General features: G+C 40.9%; 1 long non-coding RNA gene across 1 annotated transcript; it reads right to left on the bottom strand.

Annotated features, from left to right (window-relative positions):
* Positions 1-2,823: 2,823 nt before the first annotated feature.
* Positions 2,824-14,627, bottom strand: LOC138955562 (uncharacterized). Its single transcript, XR_011452268.1, has 2 exons — positions 14,475-14,627; positions 2,824-9,004 (listed from the first exon to the last, which is right to left on the bottom strand). It is a non-coding gene; the product is annotated as an uncharacterized lncRNA (long non-coding RNA).
* Positions 14,628-22,954: the final 8,327 nt, after the last annotated feature.

Genomic DNA, 22,954 nt, shown 5'->3' with positions numbered 1-22,954 from the left:
TCCGACTTCTGGCACACAGGTCAAAGCAGAGGTTAACTTGAGTGCACGTGTACCCAGCAGGAGGGGGGTGATTCGGGTCAGAAGTGGGGTAAGCACTTTGGTCTTCAGTCTTTGGGTTATAGCTTTCAGTGGAGAAGATGCCAACATGAAATTGCATTGTATCCTCGGGAATTTGAGGATTTCTTTTATCTCTCTTTTTCTCATTTTTACAGGACATTTTTTTTCCTTTCAGTTATAAGTTGTAGTAGTTTGACCTTATTGTTTTAGGACAAGTAGAGCTCGTTCACCAGTAGCAAAGACTCACTCAGTCCGTCAGTGTGCCTGAGTGTGTGTGTGATGGGGGGGGGGGGCTCTCCCATGACCGGCCACCTGCAATGTAGGACAGGTTTGCACTGGCTTAAGGGTGTCCGTTCAAAAGAGGGACTGCTGTAACAGCAAAACTAGTGTGAAACATAAGTAATTAATTTATCCTTTTGACTATATTCACAACAGGGACCTATCACTCTTCTTTGCATGTTTTTATGCCTACGGATATTCAAATACTCTGCAACACATGTAACCCAAATTTAACATGTGCCCGTACCCGTACAATACCGCTTCTTTTATGAAAAAATTTCTTCGGCCATGTTGATTTTAGTCAACCAATTTTTTTGTGACGAAGATGTAATGGATAGCCCGAAAAACCCACATGACTCTGATGTGAATCGAACCCACGACCTCCCGGCCCGCAGCCCGATTCGCTAACCACTGTGCTACGAGGGCCAGTTGTTCATAGACCTGTATTGTACATTTAGTCGGGTTAATCAGTTTCTGGGGAACGAATCATTACCACTTTCAAATGACGTGAGGAAAACCGTGTGGCCAACTGCTGTCTCCCTTCACTGCAAGCTGAACGTAGGAAAGGAAGAGCTGGAGAAGACGGCATCATTCGTCTCGCTGTCCGGGCTGACAATATAACGTGTGTTCGACAAGAAGAAGACTAAATGACGCCTTTTCCTTGAATACTGTACATCAGCTATTGAGAACTACCTCAATCGATTACAGTGAAACCCATCATCCAGTGATACAACTATAAAACCACTACAAAAAGTACAGCCTTACTTACTGACTGCTGCCCGAACAAGAACACCAACGATGAAAGAACAGAAATAAAGTCAGACACTTAATCAACAGCACTAACAACCGATGGCTATAACAAAAACAATATTAAAAAATTAAAAAAACAACTGCCCCCCAACAAATATTATCAAAAAAAGAAAGTTTAAACCTGGCTAAAAAATGTTTATTTTTAAATGCAAACGGGTGTCTGAAAGTTCTAAGAGAATTGTGTCATAAAGGAATGTCATACTTATGTGTTTACCCGCTGACACAGATGTGCAAAACGCTTGGAAAGGGGAAGTTTTGATATGAAATGTAACAATATGCTATCCAAAAAATTACTTAATTTGAAAAGTTGTAGTATGTACTGGTCCGCCTACCAGCAAGTGATTTACAAATTCTTGAACCAAACTGCACCCCACCCCCCCCCCCCCCCCCCCCCCCCCCCCCCCCCCCAACAAACAAAAAAAAACAGTGTAGAGAAAAAAGAAGAAAAAAACTCAAGTAGTAAGATCTAGTAAGCCAGGTACATAACGTGAGGAGAACAAGGGAAACAACCACGACTGGTTTTTGTCTGTGCTTTTTCATTACTTGAAGGGAGGCAACTACATCCCTAAAAAATATTTCTTTAAAATTATCGCTCAAGTCGTAGGTGCAACTTTTTGTGAGAGGATCTTGTTGAATTACACGTTGATAGTGATAACGTAATGTTATCTGACGAGTTCACATTGTGACCTCCTCGAGACAGCGAAACTGAACGATATGTACACGTCTACACCCTGTGGTCTATAATGCCTTTCATAGTCTATAGTCTGATAATTTCAGATGTTGCGCTTCGCACGATTTTTCGCAATCGCCACACACCTCAACACAAACACAATGTTCGCGCCGCATAAAAAAGCAAATTTGCATAGGCATATTACTTTCACATACGTGTGTGTGTGTGTGTGTGTGTGCGTGCGTGTGTGTGCGTGTGCGTGCGTGTGTGTGTGTTTGTGGGTGTGTTTGTGCGTGTGTGTGTATGTGTGTGTGTTTGTGTGTGTGTATGTGTGTGTGTGTGTGTGTGTGTGTGCGTGTAATAATGTGTGTATGTATGCATGCGTGTGTGTGTCCGTGTGTGTTTATGTGGGTGTGTGCTTGTGTGTGTGTGTGTGTGTGTGTGTGTGTGTGTATTAATGTGTGTATGCATGCGTGTGTTTGTGTGTGTGCACGCGTATGTATGTGTGTGTGTGTGTGTGTGTGTGTGTGCGTGTTTGTGTGTATGTGTGTGTGGGGGGGATGTGTGTGTGTGTGTGTGTGTGTGTGTGTGTGTGTGTGTGTGTGTGTGTGTGTGTGTGTGTGTGTGTGTGTGTGTGTGCGAGTTTCGTGTGTGCCTGCGCAGGCGTGTAAATGTGTCGATGAGAGGTTTGATAATGACACTTTCGGGAAAATAAATATCAAGTTGCAAGCACGCGTGCTCTGGAATACTGACCAACCAGATGCATGGACAGACCAATCAAGCGACAAGTACAGACAGATGGACAGGCGGACGATTGAACACACAAACACACACACACACACACACACACACACGCACACACACACACACGCACACACACACACACACAGATACACACTCACACACATGGACACACACACACACACATACACACACACACACACACACACACACACACACACACACACACACACACAGAAACACATTATCTCGTTTAAGTCACACAATTTGAAGCGTTAAATATTTAATTTTTCATCTAAACAACTTTAAATTGGTCGCTGTCTGAATTATTAAAGGAGGAATTTTTGCGGTAATAAAAGTTAAGATTACTATTTGATGCTTGGCCAGGCTTTTAATTTCAATAAAATTGTCGACATAATTATGTGGCTTTCGTTGTTATATTATCGCGAGAAATAATGTCTCTATGCAATAACAGAGATATTTTCTATGAATAATTTCAGCAAATCTGTCAAAGTACAAAAACTGGCCTTATTTCCGAAATTTCTTTTGTTGCTATATCTACCCATGGGTCAGAATCTGTTCAAAAATACGACAATACTCTGTCATTGAATAATGGGACTTGTTTAAAATAAATTCCAACATTCTTGAAGATGAACGTTTCCCAAAAACTAAATGTTTTACCCCCAAAAGTGGAAAAATAACACCCGGTCAATTCTGACACATAACTCATTTAAGTACGACAAGCAAATCTAAGGTTTTCTGTTAATGATGACCTTGGAAACAAAATTCAAAAGCCTTCCAAGGAAAAAAATGTTAAATGTCGCGCCATATCTGCCCATAAGTGAAAGAAATACCCCACCTCAATTCATAAACAATGTCCGATTCAGTGCACTCGTACTCAAGTTGATTCTTTTTGATATGTTCTGAATGGATGTATGGCCATATTCCATGATCTGACATAGAAAGCGAAATCGTTCACACGCCGTTAACATTAATTTTGACCAATCAGAGAAAAACACACAAAAAGAAGACATGTGATGGGGAATAAAAATAAAACAGATTTAAAAAAGGACTTAGTAAAACAGTAAAACAAACTCTTGGGTGCGTTTAAAGCCTGTGCCTATGTATTGGATGTTTTGAATGTAAAGTTTTGTAATATGAAGGTGTACATCATGATCATCAAGTGGAAATAATTGCTGAATAACATAGTGTACACAATATTCAGTGTATGTTCTGTAATCCAGCATTTTTTCTATCTACTATTTAAGAGAAGATAAAACAGGTGTCACATGAAAGTTTGTTTTTATAATATGCTTCCATGATGCTTACCGATGTACATTCTCAGTTTTGTATGGATATTATTCAGTCTAGTTTGTGCGAACTTGTGACTGCGAAATGTACAAATTTACACCAATAGCGTCATTTCTTTACTTTCTTTATTTGGTGTTTAACGTCGTTTTCAACCACGAAGGTTATATCGCGACGGGGAAAGGGGTGGGGGGGGGGGGAGATGGGATAGAGCCACTTGTTAATTGTTTCTTGTTCACAAAAGCACTAATCAAAAAAATTGCTCCAGGGGCTTGCAACGTAGTACAATATATTACCTTACTGGGAAAAAACAAGTTTCCAGTACAAAGGACTTAACATTTCTTACATACTGCTTGACTAAAATCTTTACAAACCTTGACTATATTCTATACAAGAAACACTTAACAAGGGTAAAAGGAGAAACATAATCCGTTAGTCGCCTCTTACGACATGCTGGGGAGCATCGGGTAAATTCTTCCCCCAAACCCGCGGGGGGTACCAATAGCGTCATGTTTTTGTTTTGTTTTTCCAGAAGAAAGCAACAAGAGCATTATTTTCAAGGTGCCACTATGTAGTCTGCACGTATGGAATATGTGTAAAGGCGCAGTCTTTCCAGTGAAAACAGACTATCGCAGAGTTGCCCACATTAAATTGCGATCAAGTTCTTCCTCCACTTGGACACACACTAACAATTCTGGGTTCTTCTTGTGCAGGCGTTTGTTTGTTTTTGTAGTTAATTTCTCAGAATGACACTGGAAGGTTTCAAGAAATAAATCCATAAAAAAAAGATTTCCACTCTGCACAGAAATCTTCTTTCTTTTCTTTATTTGGTGTTTAACGTCGTTTTCAACCATTCAAGGTTATATCGCGACGGGGAAAGGGGGAAGACGGGATAGAGCCACTTGTCAATTGTTTCTTGTTCACAAAAGCACAAATCAAAAATTTGCTCCAGGGGCTTGCAACGTAGTACAATATATGACCTTACTGGGAGAATGCAAGTTTCCAGTACAAAGGACTTAACATTTCTTACATACTGCTTGACTAAAATCTTACAAAAATTGACTATATTCTATACAAGAAACACTTAACAAGGGTAAAAGGAGAAACAGAATCCGTTAGTCGCTTCTTACGACATGCTGGGGAGCATCGGGTAAATTCTTTCTCGTCCCAACCAATATGGGACTCCCCCTAACCCGCGGGGGGTACAGAAATCTTCAACGCTGTTGATTTTGGGTATGGGGTCAAGAAAAAGGATGGGTTTCGCCTAAATAAAACCCTAAATAAAACTGATCCCTGCCAGATATGGGATGGTTAGCCAAAATGTTTACATGGGAAGGACTGTGCCTTTAAACATGAGAACACTAACGTTTAAAAGTGTAGACTTGTCAACGCAAGAGTTAAGAAGTGCAAGTATGTTCATGAACGCAAGAGCTTACAAGAGGGTTGTTAAATAAAAATACGATTAATCACGACAAGCTTACACTGAACCTTAGGCAACAAAACCAAAAGCAATAAGCAAACAGACAAAAAGAAACTACTCGAGAAAAATCAAGCAAGAAAGCAAAATCGAAAAAAACAGCAATTAAGTATCCTCTCAAATCTGATAAACACACACAAAACTTGATTACACAGTTTAACCTCTGACCACAATTGAATAAAAGATAGCAATAAGTGTGGGGGTCTACCCCATGTAAAAGTGATACGAGTTATTTATTTGAATTGTCCTCGAATTCCAAGGAGTCACAATGCCAACAAAAGTAGGACCTCATTTCTGAGATAAAGACTTAAACATGACAGTGGGGTATCATGCGTTTTCACACCCTAAAAACTCTACCGAAGAAATCTCTGGGATTTTACTTGTGGATACGCTAATAAATCAACAATCAACAATCAACAATCAACAATCAAATTGTCATACCCGAAGAGCATCGAAAGAGGAAAAGAACAGAGCACAAACCACACTCACAGAATTGGTAAATAAAACCCAAAAAAACGTCAACATGAAGCATACAGAAGCAACAAATTAAAAGTTTAAAAGTGATACTAATGTGTTAACACATTGTAATATTTAAAATAAGGAATGTCTTTAACCACAGCAAATATGGAAACCCAATAACGTCCTACATTTTGAACTTTGGTGATTCTTTTACCCTACACATTTTGACAGAGAACATCCTTCTTGGTTTCACCTGAGAAAAATGTCTATTATAAGTGACATGTATGACAGTAATTAAAAGATTGTTTTAATATAAGCTCAAAAACGTTTTTTTCAGAAGAGAAATACAGCAATAGAAACGTTACGCCCTGTTTATAAGATAATGTTTGAAACTTGAGTTTGAAACAGATTGTTACAGACCCTTGCACACGAATTACCACTCAGTAAGTTAGACAAGTTGAAAATAAAATAAAATAAATTAGTTCCGCACAAATCCTGTCTACATATTTTCCTTTGGGATTGTTCAGTTGAACGAGTGGCCTTATTTTATTATCACTTTGGTCTAAGGGGAAGACTCCATCCTTAAGTCAGGATAATCATGCCAATATAGCACATACTACTTAAAATTAAAAAAAGCAAGACAAAAATAGAAAAGTGCGCTCGCAAATACAATGAACGCGTTAAAATCTAATTTTACAAATGCACGTATGATATATATTTTCTGTCCGTTAAACAGTATCAGAAGTCGGTTTTTGAAATGTCATGGTCAATGTTTTTGTCAGATAAAACAGTGTTGAATTTAATACATTAAACAGGGTTCCAAGGATGTTAATAAATTTCTAGTTTAAACAATTTGGTTTAACGTCTATGTTTATGGCATCCTCCGGATTCCGAGCCTGACACAACCGTCGTACGAAGAAGAACAAGATTTGGTTCCAAAAATACTTCGTGAAACGAGCGAAATCTTAAAAATCCCTGGAAATGTTAGAAATACTTTTACATGAATTTGTTCTTGCGATTACGAAGTAACTCGATTAAGAAACAAACACTAACTCTCAAACAAACAAACAAACGTTTGAATGAATTCTTATGTTTACTCCTGAATCCAAGTCACTAATTGGTTGTTTTAAAAGATTTTTGTCCAGAGATGACCCTCTAATTCCCCCGTATGTCTACTCTAAAGTTCGAAAAGCAGAAATCATTCATTGTAAATTAAGATTAGAGATAAGCGATTTAAATGCAGATATGTTTAAAAGACATTTGACAAATGATGTTTTCTGCAGGTGTGGTTTTCATGTTGAAAATTGTGAACACTTTTTATTTGACTGTCCATTGTACACGAATGTTAGAGCAACCACTATTGATACTCTACCAGATAATAATAATATTACTGTTTTGTGTGCTATGTACGGTAATAGTGACAAGTCCTTGGCTGAAAACACAGCGCTGTTTTATCAGATTCAGAAATTTATATTAGACAGCAAACGTTTTTGTTAACACCATATGTTTAGTCATTTTGTTACTAGAGCATTGAATTGATCTATAGTGGATGCAATATCTCTCTCTCTCTCTCTCTCTCTCTCTCTCTCTCTCTCTCTCTCTCTCTCTCTCTCTCTCTCTCTCTCTCTCTCTCTCTCTCTCTCTCTCTCTCTCTCTCTCTCTCTCCCCCTGTATCTGATTGTCCTCTGTGTCTCTATGTGTGTGTCTCTGTGTGTGTGTGTGTGTGTGTGTGTGTGTGTGTGTGTGTGTTTTTGTGTGTGTGCACGTGTGTGTGTGTGTGTGTGCGTGCGTGTGTGTGTGTGTGAGATTTCCGTACCACTGTTGCTATAGTTATCGTTGTTGTTGTTTTTGTTTTCATTTGTTTAAATATCATGCATTTACAATATTGTCCGCCACATTACTCGTTTGTTTCTAAGAGCACATTTATAAGTTTATCTTGTTGTGCTCCCTTAATTACAATTTTCAATTACGGCTTTGTATTTATGCAACTGAATAAAACTGTTTAAACCAAGTCACTAATCCGCTGATTCTTGTATCACTGTTGTCGCAAGCTGTGGTTGAAAACTTGAACAAAACGTTTGACGTTGTTGTCTTTATTTGTCTAGGTGGCAATATCGGAATCAGTGATATACTCGTGGCTGTAAATTGCGAACTCATTTTTCGACCATTGTCATGTGTCGCAGTGATTGCGTCAAAACAGATTTGGTTTGACTTGCATCGGAACACTCGGAATCCGCATTGGCCGCAGGCTTATCGCTGACAATTGGACGAGCTGGTGGGCTGACCGTGTCCGAAGGTTGTGGTTCTGACGACCCAGCTGGGCTTTGTATTTTAGATGTCCAGTGCCAGTGTTGGCTCTCCCCTGACACCTTGTTTACTTGCCTCGCTTCGTAGTCCCCCCGCTTCAGTTTTCCGTCTTTGAAGATCTCGTGTGCATGAATAACTTGCACAGTACCATCTGGACGCGTTATTGTGTTCGTGCAGGTGTTGGAAGAATACAATACGTTACCCATTTCCCTTTAAAGAAAAAACAACTCGAACGAGGAGAGAGAACAAAAATGAAAGAAAGAAAGCAAGGAAGCACAAACGAAAAACAGAAAGACAGAAGGAAAGAAAGAAGGAAAGAAAGAAAGAGAAACAAAAGAAAGAAGGAACGAAATTTAGATTATTTTGATTTTGTAATCAGAGTCACCTTCTAGTACAGTCAAGCTAAAGAAACTGGAGAAACAAGGTTAATAAACTTCACATTTATTGAAAATTCCCTCACAACCTACGATCCGCCAATAGCTTTTTGGTCATAGTCGAATTCGATTGGCTTGGGTGGATCTACGCTCGCTTGCGCCACCCAGGATGAGCGCTCATAGTGTGAAGTAGAACCATCTGAACTGGAACAGTCTTTGGTTTCTGTTTGGTGTCCAATTGTAAGTCCCATTTTGTGAACGGTGGCAAGGAACTCGCTACGGGGGGACGAATCTTGTCCTTATATCACCAATGTAGGATGGAGCATGAAGGACTTTATATTGCTGTAGCTGACCAAAAAAAAAGACTTTGAATCGTTCAGTGTTCGTGACTTTTTCGTTTCTTGGTCTTCGTGTTTAGTTGCAGTGTTCAATGTCAATTTCCTTTTTACAATGGAAATATACGAATGATAGGAGTGTTCTTTTCAGTTGCTGACGCCAGTTTCTGAAGACGGTGCCTGAGATCTGAAAACAAAGAGCAACAAGTGTTAACATGCGTGTTGGACACAATAACACTTATCGCATAGTTCCCAAACACTAGCCCGATGGAGGTTGCTTCGGACTGATGTTGCATTTGTATGAAACATGAACCCAGAATTCTTTAATATTTAAATTAGTTTGGGCAATTTTGTCTATATGTATTGCGGTAGTTTGTGTGTGTGTGTGTGTGTGTGTGTGTGTGTGTGTGTGTGTGTAAGTGTGTGTGTGTGTGTGTGTTTGTGTGTGAGTGTATGTGTGCGTGTGCGTACGTGTTTGTGTGTGTGTGTGCGTGTGCGTAAGTGTGTGTGTGTGTGTGTGTGTCTGTCTGTTTGTCTGTCTGTGTTTGTCTGTGCCTGTGTTTGCATGTGTGAAGCAATTCCCAGAAAACTGATCACACTTTTGAATCAAACTAATCTATCATTTTTTTCAGACAATCTTCACCCATTCATTGTCGGTCCCAGATTAGTTGTAGGGACGATAAAAAACAAAAACACATAACCAACATCCCATCCTCAGCAGTGAGGTGCAATTGCGATGTCAAAACTGGCAAAATGATAAATGGTATAAAAAAATAAATGAGAGGGTTTTTCACAAGAGCTGAATATAATTATAATATATGTAAGGTTCAACTGTAATCAAAGTTCCGTTTATATCCGAATTCAACTGTTATTATGCATTAATGTTCCTATCAAGAAGCAACGTATGTATCGCTCGTGCCCTCTGATTTGATTGACGGAGTATCCTTGTGACTATGAAAACACGCAACTTGTTTTCCTCCATTGATTATGTACACGTTCATTCTGCTATAGGCATGGATTGCTCAGCTTCTGGAATACTTTCTTGCTAACCATTATGTCTAATTTTAAAGATCGCAACTACATTGTTTGACAAAAAGTCGAATCTGTGAATTAACAGCAGTCTTGCATGTTCAGTGTGTATAAGGTGTTAAAGTACAGTACATTCATTTATGAAAACCCAAATGCAAGTCTATACATGCACAGACAATGTTTGCAATATGGTATAAAGGTGTGCTTACGTATGTGACAGGGTGACCAGTCTCCAATTATAGAGTAACGTTTTGTTATTTTCCAGTCTAGTGTTTGTAGTTCATGTTGCCGATCGCATGATGTTTTGTGTAATGCCATTATCTGTTACAAGTTAAATGTTGAGATGCACATGTTCAGTCACAGGTAGATCCTTTGAACTTCAGCCGATCTCCTAGAAAGAGACGGGAGCCGGGGAGCCTGAAGGTGTTGTTACCAGCTGGCAGGTGGTCAGTTGCGTAACTGTTATGGCCGACCCGGGGTAGCCGCCGATAACACGTGCGTGGTAATGTTTGATCGCTCAGTTCAAAGTCTCGTTAAGAGGGTGTGAATCCCTTTCAATTTGATACAGAGAAGCGTGCCAGCTGCGGTTGGAAGGTCTTAATCCCTTACCCCCCCCCCCCCTTCTTCTTGTCTTTAACCAATGGAATGGCTTATTATCTTAAAATGTTGTGTTGCTAATAGTTACTAGGATTTTGATTGGATGTTGGTGACTCTAGCTAAAGTCTGCAGAAGTCTAAGAAAGACCATGTCACTCCCCTACTTACCACCCTTCACTGGCTTCCTATGAAGTATAGAATCGAGTACAAGCTGGCTCTGTTAGGGTACTGCTGTTTTGAGAAATCACTTCCCCCCTATTTGTCCCATTCCCTCAGTATCTACGAGCCATCCCGTTCTCTCAGATCCTCCTCTGAAAAACTCCTTCGCATCCCCAAAACCAGGACCAAGACCTTTGGTGAAAGAACCTTTAGGTACCAGATTCCGACCGTATGGAACTCGCTTCCAAGTTCTATCCGTGACTCCAGCAGCCTTTCCTCCTTCAAAACACAACTCAAAACATACCTGTTTCGTAAAGCCTTTGCTTAGCCTGAGTAGACTCTCCACAACTCTATTCTGTTTTGGAACTCTCTACCCTGCATGTGCTTTATGGTCTATTTGTCAATGGTATCTTTGTGTGTGCGCGTGCGTGCGTGCGTGTGTGTGTGTGTGTGTGTGTGTGTGTGTACTTTTAACATTGTACGCTAAGTTTTGCTTAGTGCTTGGGATCTTGGTGTTATGTCTCAGTTAAATGTATGCTTTGTATGCTTGTTGATTTGTGCTAGTTTATTCTATAATGAACTTGTAAAGCGCCTGGAGCCAATTGATGGGACTCACGATATAGAAAAGTTATTTATTATTATTATTATTATTATTATTATTATTACATGCTAGGGTGTGAGGGAGAACAGAGAGAACTCTGAAAGACGCGAGAGAGAGTGGACGTATTTTGTTGTGTGCTCCACTAACTGACTTCTGGTATCGTTGAAAATAAAAGTCACGTTACTGCAACCCCTGACTTGGCGTCTCTATGTGAATGCTTCCTGCCTGAGCACCCCTTCTTCTTCTTCTCTACTTCACCCCATCACACGTATGTATCATTGAAGTTGGCGACACAGCTAACATCCCCAGATTCTTTGACTTAAAATTGCTCTATTCGCTTAAAATGTTTGTCTTGTTTCCCTTTCATGATCCATGGTTTTGTTCATAACAAAGTAAGCTGTACGTGTCGATGGTAAACGAGTGAGAATGTTGCATGACTAATAGCATCATAGGCGACAGTATGTATTTTTTTGAGGTATTCTCAGCAAGATTACAGATCTTGCATCATTCGGAGGTCTCGGCTGTTTACTGTCAAAATTTGCCACGTACCAAATAACATAATATGCCACTTCAAAATGACTTGATATTAGTGGTTTTTAAATAACCGAAGGCGACAGCATTGCACCTCATTACTGAGAAAGGGTGACTTTGACGCGGTCCGGCCTACTGGAATGAATTCCAAACAGAACAGTTAATTACCTGATGTGTTTATTAAAATTCTGCTGGAAATTGAAATTGCAATTAATCATTAAAACGTATTGCATTGTATTCTTTATCATCTTATGAATCCCAAAATGTATAGATGTGTTATATTTACCACGAACATGTGCCCAGAATGAAAATCGATTTCATGCAAATCCGCTTATATGTTCGAATGCTTCGCGGAGACCTGTGTGACCAAGCAATAAATAGACTTAGTAAATGTAGTTAGTAGATTAAAGATAAATAGTCCTTAATGTGTGTTGGTATGTGTGATTCTGTTATATTATTTCTATATTAACGATAAATGTAATCTTGTGTGGTTTGTTTATTTATACATATGTTTATATTTTTAAAGTTAAAGATAATAATTTATAAAGGTTGTAGACAATTGTGAAGTTCAATGTGAGACAAAGAACAGTAAACCTATAAAGCTAGTTTTATCAGTAAGACAAGTTTTGAAGTACAGATTGAACCTGAACCCCACCCCATTTTTGGTAAGGACCCTCGATCAGTGAGTGGTTGTAGACTTAGAATTGCTGAAGTTGCAGTAACAGTTAGGTAACGTCCCAAACAAAAAAGGAAAGGAATTACAGTTAACCGACTCCCTCGGGGAATTTAAACATTACTTAACAAAAGACGACACACAAATTCCCGTTTACTTCTACAGTGGCAGTCGACAAACACAAATAATCCACACAAAAATGAGACTTAATATCAGCGATCTAAAGAAAGACTTAGTTGAGCGACACCTTGCGGAAAATAGCGTATGCGACTGTGGTGATGGAACAGAAACTGCAACACACTTCTTACTAGAATGCCGTTTACACTTAGCTGCAAGAAACAACACAATCAACAAACTAACCAACAACTTCATACACACAGATATTCTACTTCATGGAAACCCCTCCTTGCAAACAAAAATTAACAAAAAAATCTTTTTAACAGTGCAGGAATTTATTGGACAGTCCGGCCGTTTCGAACAGATAAACATGTAAAGTGAAAACAAAATCGATACGTCTACTCGTCTCTCTCTCTCTCTCTCTTTCTCTCTCTTTCTCTCTCTCTCTCTTTCTCTCTCTTTCTCTCTCTTTCTCTCTCTCTCTCTCTCTCTCTCCCCCTCTCTCTTTCTCTCTCCCCCTCTCTCTCTCTCACTCTCCCCCTCTCTCTCACTTTCCCCCTCCCTCCCTCCCTCTCTCCCTCCCTATCTCTTACTCGCTAACACCATCAATATTATATATGTATTCTAAAACTGATTTTTGTTTTGATGTACAATTTTCATTCAATTTTCTTTTCATGTTTACTTGCTTTTCATTTAAACTGTACCCTCCCCAATCACATAATTCACCTCCCCCTCCTTCCTTCCTTTACTGTCTTTCTTTATCATCATTATGCAACGTTCATTACGTTATTAATAGATTTGGTTTATTGAGACAAATTTTTACCGCCTTATGTTGTACTGTCATGCAGGAACACCACTATAAGCTTCTAGCTTGTTGCTGTTTCTGTGAACTTTGTATACATGTCATGATTGTAACCTTTGTTAAAATAAACTTATGTTTAAACCAAAGGAATTTTAGACCCGCAAGTACTGCATTGCGGTAGTTATGTAAATGTAAAGGTAGAAAAGACCTACCCCAGTTTACCGGGTGTCTTCTTCTTCACCCTGACAATTCCGACTATGTACATCATGATTGAGGTGACTATAATTATTTTGTAAAATTGTATGAAGTTTTATTTTTAGTAAAATGATGAGGACTTTTTCTCAAGTTTTGTGATAAATTGTAAGATTGTGCGGAAGTTTGTCGTCTTCTATCTGTCTGTCATCTGTATAAAACGAACGAGCTCATTCTCAGTTGATCGGCTGGGTTGTCGTGAAAATGTGATGAAAGTAGTTGTAGACTATAGAGTAGAAGAAAGAAAGCGAGTGCTCGAAAGAAAAGAGAGAAGAAAGGTGACAACCCAAGCGGTCATACCAGGTCGACCAGTCACATGCAGTTTACGGTTTCGGCTAGTCAGGCCCTATCAGTTTTGGTGATGACTGATCCCGGGTTTTCAGCTTTTATTCTTTTAATTTCAGGTTACAGTTAGTTATTGCTTGAAGCAATCTGTTTTCACGGGAAGGGCCGTGCCAGAACAACACAGCCACAATTTGCTTGCTGAATACAGTAACAATGGAGTTTCCTAATGACGCTGTGTTTTGTATGATTTTTTTTTTAATGAAGCATGCTGTCTCTGACTTTGAGGTGTCCAAGGGTATCTTAACCGATTGCATATTTAATTTGATACATTTAAGTATTCCATGTGACTATCAGTGTCACAGCACTAAATCCAGAAGAAGCAACATCAGTTCCTCCTGTCCTTCCTCCTCCATATCCACTTCCCCGAGCAATGCTTTTATTTTACAAAACGTGACGTGAAAGAAAAAAGTAAGGCAAGGCATAATAACGCCTTACGCCGAGGGGCATTTAAGTCCGATCGAGCACTTTTCCCTGGCTTGCATGAAGAAGAAGTAGTGACCAAAGTTTAACATAGGTGTATTTACTCACTACTGATTATTTCAAGGTACTTACAAAGAGCTTTGCAGTTTCACCATTTCCTGCGTATTCAATCACGGTTGAGACTCCGCTCTCTACACCCCCGAATGTCATCAGTGTGGGCTCTTATCGGTTTGCAAGCTTTATATACTTGGGAGATAATGGCGATTACAACATGATTCGTAGACTGTCGATGGCTGATTTCCCAAAAACATATTTTTGCAAAACATATTTTTGGGAAATGATGACCTCATCATTACGTGTCCTCATGAATACCGGGTGACTTGTTTTCTGCTAACAGTGTGTGTTTGAGGGGAGGGAGGTAGAGGGGTTTGAGGGTGAAGGATGCTTTCAGTCACGATTCAGGCTCTCGCGTGGTAGTTGCGTGAAGACCTTGCTGGTGACGCGGATTGTTTGATTACATCCAATGGTTGTAAACAGGGGTGGGTGGAACAAATAACTGTACATAGCGGTAGCTTTTAAAGTGGCCTTGTGCTGATCTATGGTTGAGCGGCCACACCAGATTTGAAGACGATTTACACGGCAACACTATTTCATCTTACTTGAAACAATATCTTATGAGTTTCTGCTGTCGAATGAAACCGATCGTAAATATGATAAAGCTAGGGCAGCGGCTATTCACAATTTTGTATCAAAATGTACCAAGTTAATGCTAAAAAAAACACATGCTTCTTTGAAGTAGAACTCTGCTTAAATGGCCCGGACAGAAAAAAACAAGCCGAAGGAACCCAAAAGAAGATCTAATTTTATCGTTGCTAGAACTGCGCGCTGCTCCGTACCTAGTACTGTGCTTGCTACAAACTGTCTGTTTGAATTGGATAAACACGGTAAATGAGATCGCATACGCCATATCCAGTTAGTCTGACCTTGACATTTCATGTACACGTATGTTATGTTATACTGGCATTCAGGCTTTAACCCCATCGTCTGACCCCTCACGGTGGCGGTAGATAGTCAGACTGCACTGTGGTAAAAGAAAAGCGGGGACAGCCCCTCCCTGACCTTCCTTCCTCCCTCGCCAGTAAGTCTTGCGCAGAGGAAATTCCCCTGAAAGGGAGAACTCATTCTATAGTTAAGACGTCTGCAGATAATGCCTCGGTCTCACATATACGATTTTTCGGAAGTGTCGGGGATAGTTAAGTCGGCTAGGTCGGAAGTGTCGGATGCAAATTTGGCTCCAAATTTCACTCCCGACCTGTCCTTACGACTGATCCGACCATGTAGCCGACAAGCAGACGACAACCACCCGACTTTAGGGCCGACAAATCCGACATGTGTCCAGACACTTCCGACTGCAGTAACAACAATTCCGACTGCAGTTACGACAGGCCCGGCTGAAAAACTTCCGAACAATAGTCGACTCTCACGACCAGTGTAACGACTAAACCGACTAGCTAACGACTGTCCTAACGACAAATCAGACTGCCCTTACGACTAATCCGAACGAAACTATGCTACCGACAAATCCGACCACCCTTACGAGTCTTCCGACTACCGTTACGACTAATCAGAATCGCCTTACGACTAAACCGACACGCTTACGACAACCACCCGACAAATTTCTATTCGTCTTTCTTTTCTTTATTTGGTGTTTAACGTCGTTTTCAACCACGAAGGTTATATCGCGACGAGGGAAAGGGGGGAGATGGGATAGAGGAAAGGGGGGAGATGGGATAGAGCCACTTGTTAAGTGTTTCTTGTTCACAAAAGCACTAATTAAAAAATTGCTCCTGGGGCTTGCAACGTAGTACAATATATGACCTTACTGGGAGAATGCAAGTTTCCAGTACAAAGGACTAAACATTTCTTACATACTGCTTGACTAAAATCTTGACAAACATTGACTATATTCTATACAAGAACCACTTAACAAGGGTAAAAGGAGGAACAGAATTCGTTAGTCGCCTCTTACGACATGCAGGGTGCAGAGAAATAAGGATGTGGAAAAGAAGACTTTTGGTAAGTGAAATAAAGGTGATGGATCCAGTCAGGAAGAAATAAGACAACAAGAAAAGAATTGCAAAACTGCAGGGAATAGTAGGGAGAGTTTTCTTGGAAGGAAATATAGGTGAAAGGACTGGTAAGGCAGAAATAAGACGTAGTACAATATATGACCTTTTCTATTCGTCTGAGTCAGGAGGCTCTTCCGACTGTTTTGAAAATTTCAAAACATGAGTCTGAAGGGCCTTCCGAACTATACGACTTTTCAAAAACAAAATTGCTAATTCTCACGAACTCTCCGACCTCTTCCGACTTCCAGCCGACTACCTAAAGTCGTGTGACATTCGTAGATGTGAGACCGAGGCATAACACTGCCTGCAGCGTCGGCCACTCACACACGTCGACAGGACAAAAACACATTTAACAAAATAAAAACATGTCGGGTTACATTGCGCTTTTCCAACTTTGAATCAAAACAAAGCTGCCCCATCCTGACCCCGGTGGCGGGTTATTTCCAGCGTATGACTAAACGGACTTCCCATACGTTTTCCAGAACAACTCTTGTCATTTCAGTATTATCGCAAAAGGTCGAGTTCAAATATTTCTGAAAAACAAACCGATCTTCGCAACCAGTATTTTCCCAGGAACTGTCTCGTCATAAGGAATACAATTTGAAAAAGTATTGATTTTAAATTGAGGACACGGCGATACCGCGTGGGTTTAGTGTCGTGTGTGTGTGTGTGTGTTTGTGTGTGTGTTTGTGTGTGTGTGTGTGTGTGTGTGTGTGTGTGTTTGTGTGTGTGTGTGTTTGTGTGTGTATGTGTTTGTGTGTGTGTGTGTGTTTGTGTGTTTGTGTGTGTGTGTGTTTGTGTGTGTGTGTGTGTTTGTGTGTGTGTGTTTGTGTGTGTGTGTTTGTGTGTGTGTGTGTGTTAGTGTGTGTGTGTGTGCATGTGTTTGTGTGTGTATGTGTGTTTGTGTGTGTGAGTGTGTGTCTGTCTGTCTGCGTGTGTCTGTGAGAGAGAGAGAGTGCGTGTGTGTGTGTGTGTGTGTGTGTGTGTGTGTGTGTGTGTGTGTGTGTGTGTGTGTGTGTGTGACGGTGTGTGTGTGTGTGACGGTGTGTGTGTGTGTGTGTGTGTGTCTGTGTGTGTGTGTGTGTGTGTGTGTGTGCGCTGTTCCTACTTTGAAAGACAGCCGTACTCCTCTACACACACACACACACATTCATCCACTGTTATCTCTGTTTACACTTTCGTGCAGGCAATACATTACTCATGATGAAATGAATTTTTTTTCCCAAAAAAATTATGACTAGGTGTGTTCTCCATGTTCTGTTGTGTGCATGCATGGTCACAGGAGATTTCTGCTTTTTTTAGAAAAAAAAAGTGTGTTGACACTTTTTCTCCGAAAAGGTACGGGAATTCCATTGTGTAGCTGGACTCAATTCTTATTACGTGTGCACTTTAAATAAAATGGGGAGGAAGGAGTTGGAAGGGGGAGTAGAGGCAGGGGAGGCGTGGAGGGTGAAGTTAGGAGTTCGACTGTCTTTCAAAGTAGTAACAGCTCTTGGTAACATGGCAGTTTTAATGTGTGTGTGTGTGTGTGTGTGTGTGTGTGTGTGTGTTGCGGCGTCAGCCGGCCTTGTTTATCTCACTAAACTCCATACTCACTATCCACCCTCCCCTCAAAACAATGCTGATCGAACTTTGAACCCCGTATTCCACTCATGGGGTCTATTTTGTGATGAACCCCGTATTCCACTCATGGGGTCTATTTTGTGATGAACCCCGTATTCCACTCATGGGGTCTATTTTGTGATGAACCCCGTATTCTACTCATGGGGTCTATTTTGTGATGAAAACCGTATTCCACTCATATGGGGTCTATTTTGTGATGAAAACCGTATTCCACTCATGGGGTCTATTTTGTGATGAAAACCGTATTCCACTCATGGGGTCTATTTTGTGATGAACCCCGCATTCCACTCATGGGGTCTATTTTGTGATGAACCCCGTATTGCACTCATGGGGTCTATTTTGTGATGAAACCCGTATTCCACTCATGGGGTCTATTTTGTGATGAAACCCGTATTCCACTCATGGGGTCTATTTTGTGATGAACCCCGTATTCCACTCATGGGGTCTATTTTGAGATAAACCCCGTATTCCACTCATGTGGTCTATTTTGTGATGAACCCCGTATTCCACTCATGGGGTCTATTTTGTGATGAAACCCGTATTCCACTCATGGGGTCTATTTTGTGATGAACCCCGTATTCCACTCATGGGGTCTCTTTTGTGGTGAACCCCGTATTCCACTCAGGGGGTCTATTTTGTGATGAACCCCGTATTCCACTCATGGGGTCTCTTTTGTGATGAACCCCGTATTCCACTCATGGGGTCTATTTTGTGATGAACCCCACATTCCACTCATGGGGTCTATTTTGTGATGAACCCCGTATTCCACTCATGGGGTCTATTTTGAGATGAACCCTGTATTCCACTCACGGGGTCTATTTTGTGATGAACTCCGTGATGAACCCCGTATTCCACTCATGGGGTCGATTTGGTGATGAAACCCGTATTCCACTCATGGGGTCTATTTTGTGTTGAAACCCGTATTCCACTCATGGGGTCTATTTTGTGATGAACCCCGTATTCCACTCATGGGGTCTATTTTGTGATGAAACCCGTATTCCACTCATGGGGTCTATTTTGTGATGAACCCCGTATTATACTCATGGGGTCTATTTTGTGATGAACCCTGTGTTACACTCATGGGGTCTATTTTGTGATGAACCCCGTATTCCACTCATGGGGTCTATTTTGTGATGAACCCCGTATTGCACTCATGGGGTCTATTTTGTGATGAAACCCGTATTCCACTCATGCGGTCTATGTTGTGATGAACCCCGTATTCCACTCATGGGGTCTATTTTTTTATGAACCCCGTATTCCACTCACGGGGTCTATTTTGTGATGAACCCCGTATTCCACTCATGGGGTCTATTTTGTGATGAACCCCGTATTCCACTCATGGGGTCTATTTTGTGATGAACCCCGTATTCCACTCATGGGGTCTCTTTTGTGATGAACCCTGTATTCCACTCACGGGGTCTATTTTGTGATGAACTCCGTGATGAACCCCGTATTCCACTCATGGGGTCGATTTGGTGATGAACCCCGTATTCTACTCATGGGGTCTATTTTGTGATGAACCCCGTATTCCACTCATGGGGTCTATTTGATGATGAAACCCGTATTCCACTCATGGGGTCTATTTTGTGATGAAACCCGTATTCCATTCATGGGGTCTATTTTGTGATGAAACCCGTATTCGATTCACTCATGGGGTCTATTTTGTGATGAACCCCGTATTCTACTCATGGGGTCTATTTTGTGATGAACCCCGTATTCCACTCATAGGGTCTCTTTTGTGATGAAACCCGTATTTCACTTAGACATTTGCTCCCTCACAAAATCATTCTTTTCTCATCCAAGAGACGTAACCGCTCAGTGCGTTTTAAAATGTATCGATCACAAATTTGCTTCCCTTGCAAGAATTTGACATGTTTTTTCCCTCTAGATAATTGTCCCTCTTGCATTTAGTGGGTAAGCGCTCACTCTTGAGTTCATTTTGGAAGAAGAGATCTACACAATGATATGCACATGAACTGAAGACTGAAAACATGAAATGCAATTCTTCATGGCGTTCCAAGAGTAGCACTGCAGCGTGATCTAACGGTCTTCGATATTTTCTGATGATCAAAATCAGGGGTGTGCAAAACAAAGATTAATACAGAATCTTGCGTTGTCATGTTTACACACCAATGCCGTATTGAGAACATACAATGTTCTTGTCTTTCCCCTTCGTTGCTGTCTTCTTTGAAGTTCGTAAATTGTGGTTCAAACTAAACTTGGCCACAAAATTATTGCAACAAATTTCGCACGCTAAAAAAAGCATTAAAACGCAAATCATTTTAGTTGAACGTTATATGCTCGAAAAAGTAATTATGTCAGCTGTTCCTATCATGTGTCCGATTGATGGTACTTTGTAGCATCCCGTGACAGCCTGTCAAGCAAGGTCACCCCTAAAATCGACCTGACAAAAACAATAGCCCCGTATTTTAAAATCTTCAAAAATTCAGAATATGCACAAACCAAACACTTCTGACCACCATTGGAAAGGCCATTCGATTTCCTGTTCGGAACATTTTGTTTTATGCACCTTATTTCTCTAGTCTTTATGTAGCCTTTTGTCAAAGGCGATAGGTGTCAACTGTTTCAGAGGCCAAAAAAGGCACGTTTTGCGGCCATTTTTGAGGGAGTCCTCCACTCAAAGAGCGATATATGCTCAAGTTCTCAATGCTTTGGTTTGGAAATTTCAGAAGTTATGACCAAGAGGCTGACCAAAATCTATGTTGCTTTTTGCGAATGTGTATACTTAGCGTGTCGTATTACGTAACTTTTCCGAAAGATCTAAACAAATATTCATATTAATTCAGGGTTTTAGGTTAACAAATTGTGACTTTGCATGCTAAGCAACAAATAGTGGAGGCAATATGTGCCAAAGTTTAAGGCAGATCCGAGTGCTGGTTTACATTTGCTGGAGATAGGAACGCGCAAGCAAAATTATCGATCCCCGTTAGTGGTACTGCGTACAGTAGCTGTTGAGATTAACACTGTCCTTGGCCTGTGCTTCCTTCGCTGCGGATCACAAAAGCGCAACACACCGAGCACAGCGCTCCGGAACAGGCAAGTAAGCACAGGCCCAAGATTTTTAATCTCAACAGCTAGTGTACTCAGTACCACTGACGGTGATCGATAATTTGTCATGCATGTTCCCATCTCCAGCAAATGTCCAGCAAACGGAGCATGCAGCGTGTACCTCATTAAAGTAATAGACTGGAGAGGAATCGCATGGTTGATCGAACGTGAGAGTGTTCCACGCGAGCAGTGAGATGTTTCGTGTTCACGTCACGAAGACCTTATTTTGTCTGTCTGTTTGCCTGTTTCTCTTTCACTATCTCTCTCTGTATCTTTGTCACTGTCTCTCTCTCTCTCTCTCTCTCTCTCTCTCTCTCTCTCTCTCTCTCTCTCTCTCTCTCTCTCTCTCTCGATCACTCTTTTTTTTGGTATAAACTAATTAAGGATTAATGCTGTTGCAATAACTACTTCTTCTTTTTATTCTTCGGCGTTCGAAGGTTGTGTCATTCATAGTTTGAGGATTCCGGATGTTGCGCTTCGTGCGATATTTCTCAATGATCAACCACCCCCCATCCCCCACCCCAAGTCAATCACAATGCCGACCGCCACCAGAGACAACACATTTGCATACACACGTGAGTATACAGACAATATAGGACGGAAGTCGTCACGATAGTCTGACATTTTATGCAAAATGTAAGCTTGTCTGTGAATTATGTTTGTCGTTTAATCTGCTGTCCCACAGAGTGAAATGTATTATATTCGAAAATGTATGACAAGTGATAAAGTACTGTCTAATGTGGCGTCAAAAGCAGCATCTTTTGAACACCGGTACTGCGTCGCACTTCTGAGTGCAAGCACAATGGATAATGACACCACTTATCGGGAGGTGTCCCACCTATTCAGTGCGAAGTAAAATATAATTCATGTCGTTAATGATATAAAGAATAATTCGTGACGTTAAGCCTTCTGCTTTAAAATTAATGACAGTGTTCTAGATGGTCGAACGGGTAGCAAAGACCAGCACGCCCGCGACTTTTGTAATGTTCCAAAACGTATGTTGCCCCGCTACCACCAAGGCCGCAGATCCTGGCAAACGCGTGACGTAAAATGTTTGATGACGTTCCCGTACATCTAGATCTCTTGAATGACTAACATAATGCTGATGAAAAACAACTTTCCGCACACACCAGTTATGAAATTGATAACCTTGCAACACGCAGGGGACTTTCTTGGTAATGTACCATACTATAAAGAAAATATCATTCGTGACAATTCTGCTTTTCAGTAAAGGTGGCGTACAAGTAGAAGTACACTGACTGAGAAGCATGCTGTGTGTACTTTCAACAAAAATTTCCATACACCTGAAACTATTGTTAAAACAAGAGGCGAAGCCTTCAAGGCTCCCGTAAGAAATCGACAAACAGTAACACAAACTCATTCACTCCGTCACACATACACACACACAGTAAGCATAGGTGACACGGTGCAAGAGTGGGAGACACTAGATCTAGATCTGTCTGTCTGTAGCCTACTTACGGGGACACGCCTGCCGAGATCGACACTGCGCTAGCGGCTTTCGACAGCGCTTCCTCGCGCACACACTGGAAACACGCTGTGCAGATCAACCTGTAGGAAATATCCTTTGGTATCTTCTTTATTTATTTTTCTGGAGCTACGAAACCGAACAATGAGAAATCGTCTTCCCCGAATCGGCGAACTGCAGCTCGGTGAGAACTGTATCTATACCCCAATCCTTCACGCGATCTGACCTAACCTTGACCCCTGACCTGGTCTACATACCACACACGACACAAACCAGTCACCTGTTTTTACCCCCCCCCCCCCAAA

This window comes from Littorina saxatilis, unplaced genomic scaffold (genome assembly GCF_037325665.1).
Source record: "Littorina saxatilis isolate snail1 unplaced genomic scaffold, US_GU_Lsax_2.0 scaffold_252, whole genome shotgun sequence".
In the NCBI taxonomy this organism is placed as follows: Eukaryota; Metazoa; Mollusca; class Gastropoda; order Littorinimorpha; family Littorinidae; genus Littorina; species Littorina saxatilis.
This window is presented reverse-complemented; position numbering and strand designations above follow the sequence as displayed.